General features: G+C 44.6%; 1 protein-coding gene across 4 annotated transcripts in view; it reads right to left on the minus strand.

The window, feature by feature from the left end:
- The window catches only part of GARRE1 (granule associated Rac and RHOG effector 1), an 83,483-nt gene extending 71,449 nt beyond the window's left edge, over positions 1-12,034 (minus strand). For 2 of the 4 annotated variants that reach the window (XM_003997945.6, XM_045047233.1), the window contains exon 1: positions 5,366-6,548. The gene's annotated coding sequence lies outside the window, so the exon portion shown is untranslated. Of the gene's footprint in view, positions 1-5,365; positions 6,549-11,934 lie in introns of those variants that run through there. The other 2 variants (XM_023245828.2, XM_023245827.2) reach the window with 2 other exon arrangements.
- Between the last annotated feature and the right edge of the window lie 3,863 nt (positions 12,035-15,897).

Below are 15,897 nucleotides of genomic sequence, written 5' to 3' on the forward strand. Positions count from 1 at the left end.
ACAGCTGACATGAACCAAGTGGGTATTCAATACTAGGCTTTGTGCTATGCGCTTTACATGTTATTATCTAATTTAATTCTCTCCATGACCCTGTGAGGTAGGTGAAGCATCTAAAGAGGTTAAGTGAGTTTTTCAAGTTCTTGCCACGTGGCTAAGGTAGGAGTCACCAAGAGAACTGGGTTTGGGGCCTGGCAGTCTGCTGCCAGAGGCGGAGCTCTCCACCGCACTATCCCACCTCTGTCAAATATCTAGACGGCAACATTCTGTTTATCACTCTTAGAGAATATGGCTTAAAGCTGTAGTCTTGGAAGTGACAGGAAGTTGAGCTGGAGTAATGAAAAGTAAAGAGATTTCTCTTTAGGAGATCACACCCATATCTATTCTTGATGACACCCACATTCAACTCCGGTCAAGACCCCTCTCTCCCTCTCTCTCTCCCTCTCTCTCTCTCTCTCTCTCTCCCTCCCAGGACTAGACCCATGAGACATCTCCTCAGGTCCTTCAAACTATGCTTAGTCATCCTTCCACTCCCTGCTCCTCCCGCTGTATTTACTGTCTTGGTTAAAGGCACCTCCAGCCATGAGCCTAAACCCAAGATGTTGCCCCACGTGGGCCCTGTCCTGGTCCCTTTGCTTTCTATCCCTTACATTCAATCCCACCAATTCTGTTCACCTTGTCTACAGCAACTGCTCCATAAATGTTAGCTATTGTTACTGCTACATGCAGTAGCCTCTAAATGCCTCTCATTTTCTTCTTTATACATGCAGTAGTCTTCTGGAGCAAGCAAGACAGGACTGAGAGAGAATGCTTGCCGTGAGGACCAGAAGCCAAGCTGTCAGATGCTCAGACCCAGCTCTTTCAACTGAAGTACGCAGAAGGGAAGATGTACCTCAGCGTTGGAACCCAACATTGTATTTTATTCCATTTTGCAAAAGTAGAAGTCAGCATTCAATCCTTTAACACAGTGGTTCTCAACAAGTGGAGGAGAGGATACTTCACACACATACACACACATACAACCACCTCAGGGGACATTTGGCAATGTCTGGAAACATTTTTTGGTCATCACAACTGGGGCAAGTGCTAGGGGGTAGAGGCCAGAAATGCTAACTATCCTATGATGCACAGGGCATCTCCCTTGTTCATCCAAAGACAATTACCCAACCCAAGATGTCCACCTTCCGTGTTCAAGTTACCTTATGTGTAAAAAGTTACTTCTCTCTGGGAAGAGGACACACACTTCCTACATAAGTTAAGCTATCACAGGTCCACAATACAGTAAGAGTTATCATGGGAAAACAAGTGGGTAAATGCTAAACAGTGGCTTAAAAAACAAACACCATTATGAGTTCAGGGGAAGGAGAACACCACAAAGGCTGAGGCACTCTTCAAAGATCTCAGAGAGCAGACAGGGCTCTTTAGTCCCCTCCGAGCCTGCCAGTCAAGGCTCCCACTAAGTGACCAGAACCCACCTTTCCAGCCTTACTTGGAACAGGTCCCTTCAGCCCACCCTCTGCTTCTGCCAGACTGTTCACCCAGGACAGCAGCTGGGCCACGACGTCCCGCTCCTACTGTTATAATGGAGAAAACCTCTCACCTACTGCACAGAAGCGCTGCCCTCCTACTGAGCAACACCACACCACACCAAGGGGAAGGCGGACACGTCATCATCTCAACCCAATCATAAAATCAGGTTCCTGTGATTCCTACAGGAAAGAGGTAGCGAAAAGACTAAGGTGGAAAATGTTTTAAATGGCTCAGGCCCTAAGGCCTTGTCCTCTGCCACCCCAAATCAGTGCTTAGCAGCAGCCAGCCAGGAGCTGCCTCATTTCCTGTAGTTGCTCGGTAAAAATAGGAAGTGGGGGAGGAAGTTCGCAAAGCAGAAACAAAAGTAATCACTGCCTAGCTTCCTGAACACAAATCACTGAGCAGGGAGGGTATCATTAAAACATCAAAATGGAAAGGCAGGCATGGAGAGCCAAAGCCAGAGGAAAGGAAGTGACACTTCTGGGTCCACCAAGCCCAGATTATTTCTGTGCCCAGGAGACTGCCCCCAAATAAAAATATGTGCAAAACTGAACACTAGCCTATTATACAGACACAGTTTCCATGGAACTAATGTTAATTAGTTAAAGAATGTTAATTTAAAGAATCATGCAAAAACTCCAGAAACATTAAAGTTCTATCAGAGTAAAACATGTCAGTGAAAAAGTTTTGAGGCCAAGATTATTTTTTTTTCTGTTCAAGAAATGACTACTAAAACTGTTAATGCAAAACAAAAACTTACTGAATAACTGATCAGTTGACAAAATCCGAAGTTCATGTATCCTAAAGTGAGCTATGAAAACTCAAGGACATAGAAAAAAAAACCACAAAAAAACCCTACTAAATAGAAACTCTAATCAATGTTCGAATTTACAATAGTTAAAATAAAGATGTTACTATACCCATCCCACAGCAACACCTTGAACCCTGTGTGTGAATGGTGCCTGAGTGTTCCAGGAACCCAGGATATCAGTGCCTGTGGTCAGGAGCTTCTGGTCTAAGAGGGGAACTAACTGTCTCCACACGGTGATGTCTGACTATCTCCTGTCCTGACACTTGCTCTGTAACACTGTAACATTTATCACCACAAAACAGGACATTCCTCTACAATAACAAAGCAAGTTATCATTAGTGGGTCTGAAGAGCTTTTTTTATTTAGTAATCTACAAACAACTGATAATTTAAGCAGAAGAAAAAAATTTTCTAACCATAAAGTCAACAGAGTTGAAATTCAGTTTCAAAATAGCACAGGCAAAAAAAAAAAAAAAAAAAAAAAAAAAAAAGGCCAAATGTGTTACATAGTCATATAGATGAAGGGCAATTTTGCTTAAATTGAGGGTATTTTGGGGGTGGGGAGAGAAAGGAAGATCAAAGACTAGTTTATTTTTTTTAAGCTTACATTTATTTATTTTGAGAAAGAGAGTGCGGGGGGGGGGGGGGGGGGAGAGAAAATCCCACACCGACTCAGCACTGTTAGCACAGAGCTGACATGGGGCTTGATCCCATGAACTGTGAGATCATGACTTGAGTCGAAACCAAGAGTTGGACACTCAACCAACTGAGGCACCCAGGCGCCCCAAGACTAATTTATTTTTGTAAACAGCATATGAATAAGTAGAAACGTCAATGAAATGGATGGTAATCACCATATATTCAGTTTCATACCAAGAAAAATGGTGAAAATTTAATGGGAAAAAAATCCATTATGGGTCCTCATGAGGAGAGATCTAGCTAGGTATTGAATTTTTTCGTAATAAATCAACCTACTGTATCCTAAGACTTGTGTTTAGTCTTATAAAATCAAAAGAGTAACTCAAAAAGCTGTTGCCTTTAAAACAAAACAAGGATAGAACTTTTGAAAGAATTTTATTAGAGGAACACTCTGAGCCAAAAAAACTTTATTCAACAGAAGTCTTCAAAAGAAGGAAAACCAGGGGGTGGGGGCAGCTGGCAAAGCCTTGCCAAGAAAAGGTTTATCTACAAATAACTACCACACATCACCAAAGGATAAGTACAGTTAGCTCTGAAACTTCTCAGAAAGTCTGCTCAGGTAAAACCAGGTTTTTATTTATAAACTAAAATGGTTTTGGGCCATTAAAATTTTTCACATCAGGGGCACCTGGGTGGCTCATTCGGTTAAGTGACCAACTCTTGATTTTGACCCAGGTCATGATCTCACGGTTCATGAGTTTGAGTCCTGCATCTGGCTCCATGCTGGCAGCGCTGAGCCCGCTTGGGGATTCTCTCTACATATCCCTCTGCCCCTACCCTGCTTGCACATGCTCTCTCTCAAAATAAATAAACATTAAATAATTTTTTTAAATAAAAAGTATTGAAAAAAATTTTTTCACATCAAATGCAGCTGAGCACAATGAAAACATTCACAACAACAAATTTTGCCAATGATAGAAATTCGGGTATAAGTCAAGGAGAATGACCTAAAGTCCATCTTTTTTCTAAACTGAAGTATAGTTGACTAAAGTCAATCATTTTTTAAAAAACACAAACACTGATGTAATTTTTTGAACCCAAATTGTTAAAATGGTCCCCCAAATCTACACCTATTAAAAATCTCTAGTTTATTTTTATTAGTATATTACGTGAAAAAGCCTTGATCCACTCAGCTGTTTGAGCCTAGTTTTAGCAGTTGTTATTCGCAAAGTTTCCTAACATAAAAGCAAGCTGAACTAATGAAAATTGATGTACCCATTAGAAAGTTATTTAAGAAAACTTAATAGTGCTACTCATTCTTAACAATTTGCACTGTGGAACCTATTTAAAATTAACCTCAAATGGGGAAAAACAAGTATTTATTAAGAAACTCATATACAAATGGGTAAATCAAACTGTAATCTATAAATTATTTCTCTTACTATGGAGAGGAATTACACAGATTTTAGATAAATATGCTTCAGATTCAGGACCGTTTCTGAAAATTTAAGGCACCCTTGAAAAATTTTATCAGTGGACAATTACCCAGCTCCTGCCTCCAAGCTGGGAACACTGCCTTCAATTCTGCACACCCAGCAAGCCTTCCCAACTCTCAAAAAGAACCACAAGTCAGAGTCAAGGCAGAGGGACCCCATTCTACCTCACAAAATCCCAGCAGGTCAAATAATTAGCAGTGAGGACATTTAAGAAGCCTCCTCTCCATCCCTCCCATTCTCCCCAGGCAGGGAAGACAGCGGTAGAGCAGGCCTGCAGTGGCTTACCACCAGACTGACTTCCAGGCTCTGCCATTTCTCCAGGCCATGAGCCCTCACATACTCGAGCATTTACTGAGGCCCTACTATGTGCACGACACCGCTCCAGGCACTGGGGATACAGTGATGAATGAAACAGACACAATTCCTGTTCTTGAGGAGCTTCCAACCTAATGGGAGAAAAAGCTCATGCTTTTACCTTGTAGGTAAGATGCTCCAATACAAAGAGATTTCCTGGAAACAGGCACTGACAAAGTGCAAGTCATTATCTGTATGGGTTTGGGAGTCAGACTGACCTAGATATGCATCTTTGTTCTCAGTAATTATCAGTTGAGTGAATGGCACTTACTAATCTATGCCTCAGTTTCTTTGAACTCTGTGCCTCAGTTTCTTCAGTCCAGTGGGGAGGCCTAAATCCATAAACCACAGTACCTGGCACAGCTTGAGTCTCACTCAGGAACTGCAGCTATCCGCTCGGAAAGAGGCTGGGCACCAGTCAGAAGGAAGCATTTTATCTTCTAGTGAAATTCTTCATACTGCCCTACTGTCAGTGAAAAAAGCAAACTTTTCCTCCTCAAAATACCACAGTTACAATATTTTTCAAAAATAGTACTTACCTTCCTGCTGCTCTGGCCCCAACTCTCAAAGTCCTGGCAACAAACTAAGAGGGCTGCCCTGTGTCCTTCAGAGGGAAGGTCAAGGCTCCTCCCATTTCCCTGCTCACCACTCCCTCCCCTTCGGCCCCTAGCTGAAGGAAGACGAGCCAGGACTAGGCTGAAGAGGGGGACTGACTCACATTATGAAGCACAGGGATGTGGCTGCATTCTCTGCTACTCTGAGACTCAGAGGCAGGACAGGTCTTTGGGAGCATGAGAGAGGGACCACTTTTGACTTCCCTGCCCAGGTTACCGCAACCTGCAGCACTTGAGTCTGGGAGCCAGGCCAGCTCTCCTCTGCCAGTTCTCAGGCATCCACCTCTAGGACCTGGGGGGTGGGGTAGGGGAAGACTCTGGGATTCCCAGGTTCCCCATTGTAATTACCATCTTGCTAGCACCTAATCCCAACATTATTTCTAATGAAAATTTAGATTTTTTTCCAGGTAATATCTAGATCTAATTCTGCACTCAAAAAACTATCCCATTAACACTCTTTGCAACTACCAATTTGAAAAACCACATATCAGACTGTGGCCCAGACACAAGGGACATAGTCAAACAGTTAACAAAAAAAAAAAAGTGATAGCATCTAGGAATGAATCCTAGAAACAGACTCAGTAAATGTAGACGCCTGTATCCAAGACACTCACTGGCAGCACTGTCCACAGGCATCCACCTGGAAGTAGCCCACGTATTCTGCATTAAGGGATTCATTAAATAAATTACACAGGAACACCTACATCATGGCCATTCCAAAGATCAAGGTACATTTCATCAAACCTAGGATGTCATTTATAAATCATATCATTATTTTATACCTGCTAAGAAAAACTCGGCCATATAATGACGACCTGCCATCACACGCTGTATCCCAATTTCAGGCTCCCTTCAGCCTCCTGCCTGTCTCATTTCTCTGTCTGTCTAGGGCACAGATCACCCTTGAAACAAGTCCCTGTGTTCCCTTTTCTCTCATTTCACTTTTTCTAGCAGTCGCCCGTATTTAAGATCCACTGTTTGGATGAAACCATCATGGGCCCCTTCAGTTCCCAGAGCCTGTCGTGAGCTCCTGCAGCCTCCTCTGCCATTGCTTTTTGTTAGCTTCCCTTTCTGCATGAACTGCAAGTGCGCAGCAACAGGGTGGCCCCATCTTCACATGCACCGCAGTGCACAGTACAAGGCCACAAGGCCACACACCACCACCACCACCACCACCACCACCACCACCACCACCACCACCACCACCACCACCACAAAACACATCGGTCAGGAACTGCTCTAAGGACTTCACAAGTACTGACTCATTTACACCTCACTGTAACTCCGGGAGATAGCTAATGCTGCCTCTCCCATTTTCAGACAGGGTAAAATGGGGAAAACAGAGGCTGTGTGACTTAGAGATTAATGACTAGTAAGTGGCAGAGGTAGGAACGGAACCCAAGCAGTCTGGATAGAGTCCTTGTTCTCAACATCTATGCTACATTCCCCCTCTTAATGACTGCTACATACATGGCAAACATTTGAAAATTTGCTTTTATTAACTTTTAATTGAAAATATAATACACATATACAGTGAAAAGGAAATCACACAAAAGAGTATGTGAGAAAAAGCTAGTTCAGTCTAACAGCCTAGATTTCTTGGGCTTCATCCCAAAGGCAACCACTGTTTCTTTTCTATCATTCCAGGAATTTTTTTCTACACTTAGAAACCTATTTCATGGGGCGCCTGGATGGTTCAGTCAGTTAAGAATCCGACTCTTGATCTCAGCTCAGGTCTTGATCTCAGGCTTATGAGTTCAAGCCCCATGTTGGGCTCCGTGCTGGGCATGAAGCCTACTTAGACAAACAAAAAACAAAACATTTCATGTGTACCTCTCTCTCTCTCTCTCTCTTTTTTTTACACAAATGGGCCCATATACAGTGTTCTGCATTTTGCCTTTTTCACTGAATGACATTTCTTCAAGCTTGATGCATATCTGCACCTACACCCTTTTTTATTCAATGCTAAGATACACATATTTTCACATTTTAACCCAAGATGGTTCATAAAGTCAGAGGACCTTGATGGGCGTGGACTTCATCAGGAAATACATGAGTCACAAAGGCTTTTAAATGTACAAAAGATACCAAGTGTTAGCCTTGCAGAGATGTGCAGACTGAATCACCCACCAGGCAGAGACCGACCAGCTGACATTCCACATGTTACTTCTCCTGTAATATACCTCTCTACTTCAGGGGGTTGTTGTAAAGACTAAACAAGATAATATACACAAGACACATGGCACCAAACCTGGCTACCACAGTGAGTCTAAGGGATTAACATAATACCTGACACATTGTTAGTGCCCAATAAGTTACATATTGTTCTTAATTGTTTCTTCCAGAGCTGGCTCCACTTTCCTCTCCAATCTCATTTCCCTCTACTTCCTTATTCGTACCTGCCTACCCTTTACCCTAAAACTCTATAGCTCACATACCTCAGCCTGCTCACCGCTACACCTTTGTGCCTGTCATGGCCCTTCCTAAAAGTCCTTTCCCCTCACTGTGGTGCCGAACTAACGTTCTCCCACAGTATGCAGCTCAAGCCCATCCTCCAGGGAATCTTCCTTGACAACTGCAGGTGGATTCTCTGGGGGAACGGTTTGGGAAAATTGTATCTATCACGGCTACCCCTTTTGGTTCTAGGTTTTGTCAGTGCACCCAGGAGCAAGCTGGTCCAGGGCAACTGATTCAGGTCACCTAAACTCAAAGATGACTATGTATGAACCAGAGGGCTAGTTACTAAGTTTATAAATACCCATGAAAGCTAATATTTACTGAGCACTTACCAGATGCCAGGCAGCAAAAAGGAAAGTACTACTATTATCCCCATTCTACAGAAGGGCAAACAGAGATTAGCCAGCACCCCAAGACCAGGATCTGATCCGAGCAGTCTGCATATGGAGCTCTCAGCCATTCATAATCTCTCGTTGGCAGGAAATCTCCATGTGAAGCCATGTCCTAATCAGAAGGTATCAGGAGAATGGAAGCAAAGCAAGGGAAAGATTCTCCTGGGTAGAGGCATCAACAGAGATGCACCCATCTGCTTGATGGTGCAGAGGCTCACTGAAGGACTGCACACAGCTCCTCTGGCAAGAGTCCCCAGGCAGTCCTACAGACCTATCACCAAATTCCTCTCTTGGATTCACCACCCCAATTTCCACAGACACCATCCCAACCCTCTCCTAGAAATGCGGTCTTTCTTCTGAGGATACAAAATTAAGTTTAAGCAATTCTGGCTACAAACACATTCCAATCATGCCTTCTTGGGGTTATAGCTGGGTCATTTTGGTTGAACTTAAAGTTTTCCCTGAAATTCTCCAAACTACACTTACAAAACTGTCTCTTGGTTTACATCTTTTCTATAGACAGCTCTTTTATTCTCATTTCATTCACAGATGATCACTGATTCATTCAACAAACACTTGATTGTTCCCAGAACACTGTGTTCTAGGTCCTGGAGATAATAGCAGTGAACAGGACAGGCAAGATCTCTGAAACCTGGTGGAGCTTATCATGTGTCCCCCACTTCTAGGCACTTATGACACTTTATGGCAATTGCTTATTTGGCCTTCTTGTTCAGGCTGTGCCTTTCAGCTCTGTATTCCAATTTTCCACAACAGTAACTGGCCCACACTGTGAGTACCTCATAAATGTGAGTTGACTAAATTAATCAATAAAATCACTGGGTCTCATCTTTCTCATCCAGGGTAGGACCAGATTATGTCTGAAGTCCCTAAGAGTAAACATACAAAATCTAAATCATGTTAAAGGGACAGAAAGCAAACCGCAAATACAACTCCAATCAAGAAGGAAAATGGAATGAGATAGGTCCTTACAGTCATGAAAGACAGGCCACCTTGGGAAGCAGTGAAGGGCTCCCTCACCTGGAGAAAGCACAGACTGGAGAACATGACCAGGGGTCTGTTGGAGGTACGGAAATGACTTGCAGTAAAGTCTGAGTTGGGGTCAATGTATGGAGACAGGAGTGAGGGGGTGAAGTGCTTCTCTGCCTAGATCTCATACTGCATGAGTGCAAAGAAGCACTGTTTTGGGGGAAAAGAGGTAGAGGCATGAAGCTAGGCCTTGGAAAATGCTCATAGACAGATGTGGGACGAGCACCAACAAAGACAAGTGAAAAACCACAGTCACAAAGTTTAAGAAAAGGGCTACAATAGCTCCAAGTCAAAAAGGCCGACCAAGAGGAGACTGACAACAGCAAGAAAATCTGGCTTACCATGCCAAATATTTATGGTCAAGGTCAAGGGAAATGAGTAAGCAGCAGCCACTGCATCTATCGATTGGGCCTCAAGAGCAGTTTCACTAGAGATAAACACATTTGAAACACAACCCCTCTCATTCAGGCTCTTAGTGAACTTATACTAAGAGAAAAAGGCACCCCCCACCCCCCTTCCCCGGCCCCACCGTAACTCCACAGTAAAGCTATTCCTTACTCAAACCAACATTCTTTGTCCAGAGAGGAAGGTCATCATTTTCCACTAAGGACGAAGTCTCAGGAGGGAAAGAAAGAGAGTGGACACCCAACCCATGGGATGCCCCAGCCGACTAGCTCTTACATATGATTATTTTCCTACAGTCTTGGAAGCACCACTTGACATAAAGCTTCTGGTGTATTAGGCTCCGGGATTGAAATAGAATAAACATTTAGTAAGATTTCAGCAGAATCATATGCAACTTGTTTAAATTTTTTTTTTAAAGGATGCTTAAAACATGCTGTCTTCCAAAAATCCAGAGATAATTTTAGATTGAAAAATCAAGGCTTGCCAAGGGAATCTGAGAGCTTTTCTATCTTGGTCTCCAATGCTAACCTACGTATTCGTGTGCAAAAATAGAGGAAGATTAGAATCTCAAATGCCAGACTGAAAAGTTGCCACAACAAACCTGAACTCTTCATATGGAGTTTGTTATCCTGTCAGCAAGAAAGCAAATGAAACAATAAACTAAACTTTTCATTTTTAAAGAGAAAAAGAAAAGAAAAAAAAAAAACAAACAAACCACACCCAAACACGAAATATTTCCTAGCCTTGTAAAGGAAAATTATTAAGAAAAAAGAAAAGATACTGTGAACGAAATTTAAAAACAGTCTTCACAAAATCTACATATCAAATTTGTGAGTAGTGTCTTATAAACACATACTGAGAACTTCAGATCTAAAATATGATAAAACGGCAGTCATAGCTTATTCAATAAAACTGGGTCAGCTAACCATTTGGAAAATATTTTCTATCTTACACCAAAACGAAATTTTGAGTAGCAATTTTTAAACTGAAATTTAAAAAATAATCATAATAAAACCATGAAATGAGAAGCAAAATGAACGGAAGTTTTTATAACACCGGGACGGAGAAGAATTTTTCCAACTTGTCAATAAAGGAAACAAATATAACCGATTTTTTACACGAAGGTTACCTTTGACCTCATTTGTAAATTTATCCTAAAACAATCAGACGATTCCTTTTGACAACATTATCTTGTGATGTGACCAACTGGGAACAATCTACCTATGTACCAGCAAGGCTTTAAATTACGGTGTGCAATCAAGTCCACAGAAGTGACAATACAAGTGAAATGCGTTGTATTTACTGACATAATCAAAATGTTAGCAATGATCGTCACTGAGTGGCAGGCTGGCGGATGACTGTCATTTGAAAAAGTATTGTCACAACACTTTTTGTGTTGTCTTGAATGTGAGGAGAATGAATTGCTTTTATAATGGGGGTGACGGTGCGGGAACAAGCTTTTTTCAAATCGGGGTCCCCCAACCTGAGTGTTCACCTGGCAAATTTTGTGAGGAGTATGAACAGAATTCTTATCATGCCAACCAGGCGTGCTTCTTTCCTCGCACCGCGCGGAGCAGGAAGACACACCCCTGACCCTGCACTCGCCCCACAGGCGTGGGTCCTTCAGCCCCCAGCCCTGCCGGGTCCCCGCAGAACCTCCCCCGGCTCGACTGCGCCAGCAGGCTCCGCGGGGCCGGAAAATCGTGTCCCTCGGTGGCCCCGCACGGCCGCGAAGGTGCGCGCAGCCGGCCAGGCAGCCGCGGGGCGGCGTGAGGGCCGCGTCCCCAGCCAGTCTCGGCGGACCCCGGACGCCCACAGGCCGCCGTGCCTCCGCGGACCGCTCCGCCGGCTTCCGGGAACGGGCGCCGGCGCCAGCCCGACCTCCCCGGCCCCGGGGGACCGAGGGAGCGCCCCCCGCCCCTCCCGTCCAGCGTCTGCGGAGTACCCCGGCGCCCCCAGTCCCGGGCACGAGCCATGAGGCCCCTCCGGGCTTCCGTCCGCCCGGCCAGCGCCCCCAGAGCCCGGCGTCCTCCACAGCGGACGGGCAAGGGGCGGGAGCCCACGGCCCCGCGGCCCCGAGCGGAGCGGCTGTCCGCGAGCTCGTCCAGTCGCCAGTCCCGGCCCGCAGCCCACCGGCCACCCACCAGCCCGCCCGCCTGCGCCACGGAGTGCCCGCTCGCGCCCGTTCCTCACCTGCGACGCGCCCCGGCCCCCAGCACACCGCCCGGACCGGCTGTGTACACCGGAAGTGACGTCTCCAGGCCGGCCCCGCCCCCGCCCCAGGCGGACGCCGGAGTGGAGGCGGACCCTGGGGCTCGGAGCTGATCCCCGCTGCGCGAGCCGGGAGGGGGCGGCCCTGAGCTTCCTACCCCAGGCACCGAGGACCTCCCTGTGGGACCTCTAGGGTGGGGGCTAAAGACAGTCGGCCGGAGCTTGCAGGGCCACCCCTATCCTCCACTGTGGCTTGGCCTGTGGGCGGGAGGGGTTAGCTACGTCCTCACAGACTTATTATTGAAATAGATTACTCAAATAATGAGTGTTTACTGGATGCCACGTCCTGACAGGCACTGTAGGAACAGGGTAATGCCCTCACTCTCATGGGTTTATTCTCTAGTGGAAACACAATAAAATTGCCACAAATACGCACGATGAGATAGTGCCAATTGTGACAAGTGGTAGGAGGGGAAAGTGAAAGAGGGAGGGGGAGAGTTCCCTGACCTAGTGTAGGAGGGTGATCAGGGAGTTATTTGCCCAGGAAATAGAACAGGAGTTGAGGTCCTAAAGGAGAGAAGGAAGAAACAACTTAGAGAAGCAGAGAGGAAAGCATGTTAGGGCAGAAGAAACAGCAGGCGTCTTCAATGTGTGTTCGAGAAACTAGGATAGTAAGATTTTGCCTGAGAGCAGTGGGAAACTAGTAAATTTAAAGCGAGGGATGATTTTACCATGCTTGTGCGTTTAAAGGGATTGCCTGGACTACAGTTGCAGAGAAGGACTATAGAGGGGGAGGCAAAAGGGGATGTAGATTTCTACACCCATGTTCATAGCAGCCTTTTTCATATTAGTCAAAAAGGTGGAAGCAGCCCAAGTGTCCGTTGATGGATGAGTAGATAAAATGTGGTATATCCATGCAATGGAATACTATTCAGCCTTAAAAAGGAAGGAAATTCTGACATGCTACAAATGTATGAACCATGAAGCATTATGCTAATAAATAAGCCACTCACAAAAGGACAAATATTTTATAATTCTACTTATAGGAGATACCTAGAATAAGCAAGCTCATAGAGACAGGAAGTAGAATGGTAGTTGCCAGGGAATAGGGCGAGGGGAGCATGGGGAGTTTGTATTTAACGGGTATAGAGTTTCAGTTTTGGAAGATGAAAACTTCTGGAGATGGATGTGGTGATAGTGCACAACCACCCCAAAACTATACAATTAAAAATGGTTAAAATTGTGAATTGTATGTATATTTTAGATAGCTAGCTATCAGGAAACTATTTCAATTGTCCAAGCAAAAAACAATTCTGATTTAGATCAGGGTCTCCAAATTTTTCTTATTGTTCTTGAACTTCTATCAGCAAAAGTTTGACTACTATCTAGATTTTATTAATACATACAAAAATACCTCATTCTAATATGCTTCCCTTTATTGCACTTTTCAGATCCAGCATTTTTTACAATTTGTAGGTTTGTGGCAACTCTGCATTGAACTAGTTATTGGCATTATTTTTTCTAACAGTATTTGCTCACTCTGTATCTCTGTGCACTTTTGGTAATTCTCCCAATATTTCATGTTTTTGCATTATTATTGTATTTGTTATGATAATCTATGATCAGTGATTATGATGCAATGAAAACTCAGATGATGCTTAGCATTTTTTAGCAATACAGTATTTTTAAATTAAGGTATGTACATTGTTTTCTTTTTTTTTTAATGTTTATTTTTGAAAGAGAAAGAGACAGAGTGTGAGTGGGGGAGCAGGCAGAGAGACAGAGGGAGACACAGAATCTGAAGTAGGCTCCAGGCTCTGAGCTGCCAGCACAGAGTCTGACGTGGGGCTTGAACCCACAAACTGCGAGATCATGACCTGAGCCGAGGTCGGACGCTCAACAGACTGAGCCACCCAGGCACCCCTGTACATTGTTTTCTTAGACATAATGCTGTTGCACACTTAACAGACTACAGTATTATTGTAAACAAAACTTAAAAAGAACTTTAATATTTATTTTTGAGATAGAGAGTGTGAGCAGGGGAGGGGCAAAAAGAGAGGGAGACATAGAATCAAGAGCAGGCTCCAGGCTCTGGACTGACAGCACAGAGCCCACGCGGGGCTTGAACCCACAAACTGTGAGATCATGACCTGAGCTGAAGTCAGACACTTGACTGAGCCACCCGGGCGCCCCTAAACATAACTTTTATATGCACTGGAAAACCAAAAAATTCACTTGACTCACTTTATGTGCACTATTAGCTTTTTTACAGTGGTCTGGGACCAAATCTGGAATATGCCAAGGAATGCCTATATATATCCACTACACTACTAACATACTATTTACATTGTGAAACATAAATAATTTTAAAGGACTAAAAAGAAAATCTATATAGAAGTTCTAACATTTTCTTCCCGTCCTCTAGTAGATGGCTTTCTTATACCCGTGGGTATGTGAACCTCATGTGGAAAGCCACTCACAGACTGAGGGAGTGGCAGTGGGGAACAAAGCAGATGGAAGTCACTGATGAAATGGATATGGAGGGTCAGGAAGAGAACGGAATCCTAGATTTCTCCCGACTCTCTGGGATGAACCATTGTAGTGGTGACACAGTGCTGGAAAGTCTCGAAGACAGAAAGAAGGCCATGAGTTCCACTGTAAACATGACATCAAGGAGGATGCACTGAGGAGGCAACTGGGGATGGAGGGTCTGCAGCTGGAGATGTCATTGGAGCTTAGGTTCATTGAAGCTGTGGTAGGAGCTGAAGGTGAGTTTAGATTGAAGGGAGGTTTTTTGGTGACTTTTTTTTTTTTTTTTTTTTTTTAAGTAAGCTCTATGCCCGACGTGGGGTGTGAACTCAGAACCCTAGCATCAAGAGTCACATCCATTGACTGAGCCAGCCAGGTGCCCTGGTGTTTGGTTTTTTAAAATGGAAGAGAGTTAGGGGCGCCTGGGTGGTTCAGTTGGTTAAGCATCTGACTCTTGATTCTGCTTAGGTCGTTATCTCATGGTTCATGGGTTCGAGCCTGTGTAGGGCTCTGAACTGACAGCATGGAGCCTGCTTTGGATCCTCTCTCTCCCCCTCTGCCCCTCCACATGTGCACCCAGGTGCGTTCACACGCTCTCTCTAAATAATTAAACATTAAAACATTTTTTCTTAAATAAGGTGGAAGAGATTTACACACATTTCAATGTCAGAGAGGAGGATCCAGTTGGCAGAAACAGGCTGAGTATACAGGAGACACATGATGGTCATTTTGTGAGGTTCTGCAAAGGCTCGAGGGGATGTAAAATGCTTTGCAGCAAAGAGAGAGGGAAGCTTGGGGACAGAGGTGTGAGGAAAGTGGGAAAGGTGTGAAAGCAGAAAGGGGAGTTGAAAGGAGAAATTTGGGAGAATTTACAAATTGCATGGAGAATCTATTTCAGGTTGCTAATTATCCATTCAGAGTAGAGCCCTCTTTCCTGTTAAGTGACTTGCCCCAGCAGCTTTCAGGTAAAGGTGAAGAAGGTGAAGCAAGGATTCATCTGGCGGTTGAGTAACAGAGCCAAAAGTGTTACTGACATGATGGGCCGTGGATCCCAAGCGACAAGAGGAAGCATGGGAGGCGGAAAGGACAGCTGGTTTGGAGGAAGTGTCCCTGGGTGCTGGTGTCACCTTACCTGTGTAGGCTGGAGAAGGACCAGGGATGATGGCTGGCTTCTATGTGGCCAAGTGTGGTTCCTGCCATCTCAGAACAAGCCCATCCACCATTCCGAGGTGCTCCTAGCTCCTGAGACAGGCCCCAGGCTCCAGTGGCTATGCCTGGAGGCACTTGGTAAACATTGGATGGGACTTGAAAGAGGCTCCCTCCCTACTTGCCAGGCTCTGACCCATGCGCTTAACCACTGCTGCTCACTTCACTCTGAACCCCATGGTCCCAGATAGTGTCGGAAACAACTTATGC

Source organism: Felis catus, chromosome E2 (genome assembly GCF_018350175.1).
Source record: "Felis catus isolate Fca126 chromosome E2, F.catus_Fca126_mat1.0, whole genome shotgun sequence".
NCBI lineage: Eukaryota > Metazoa > Chordata > Mammalia > Carnivora > Felidae > Felis > Felis catus.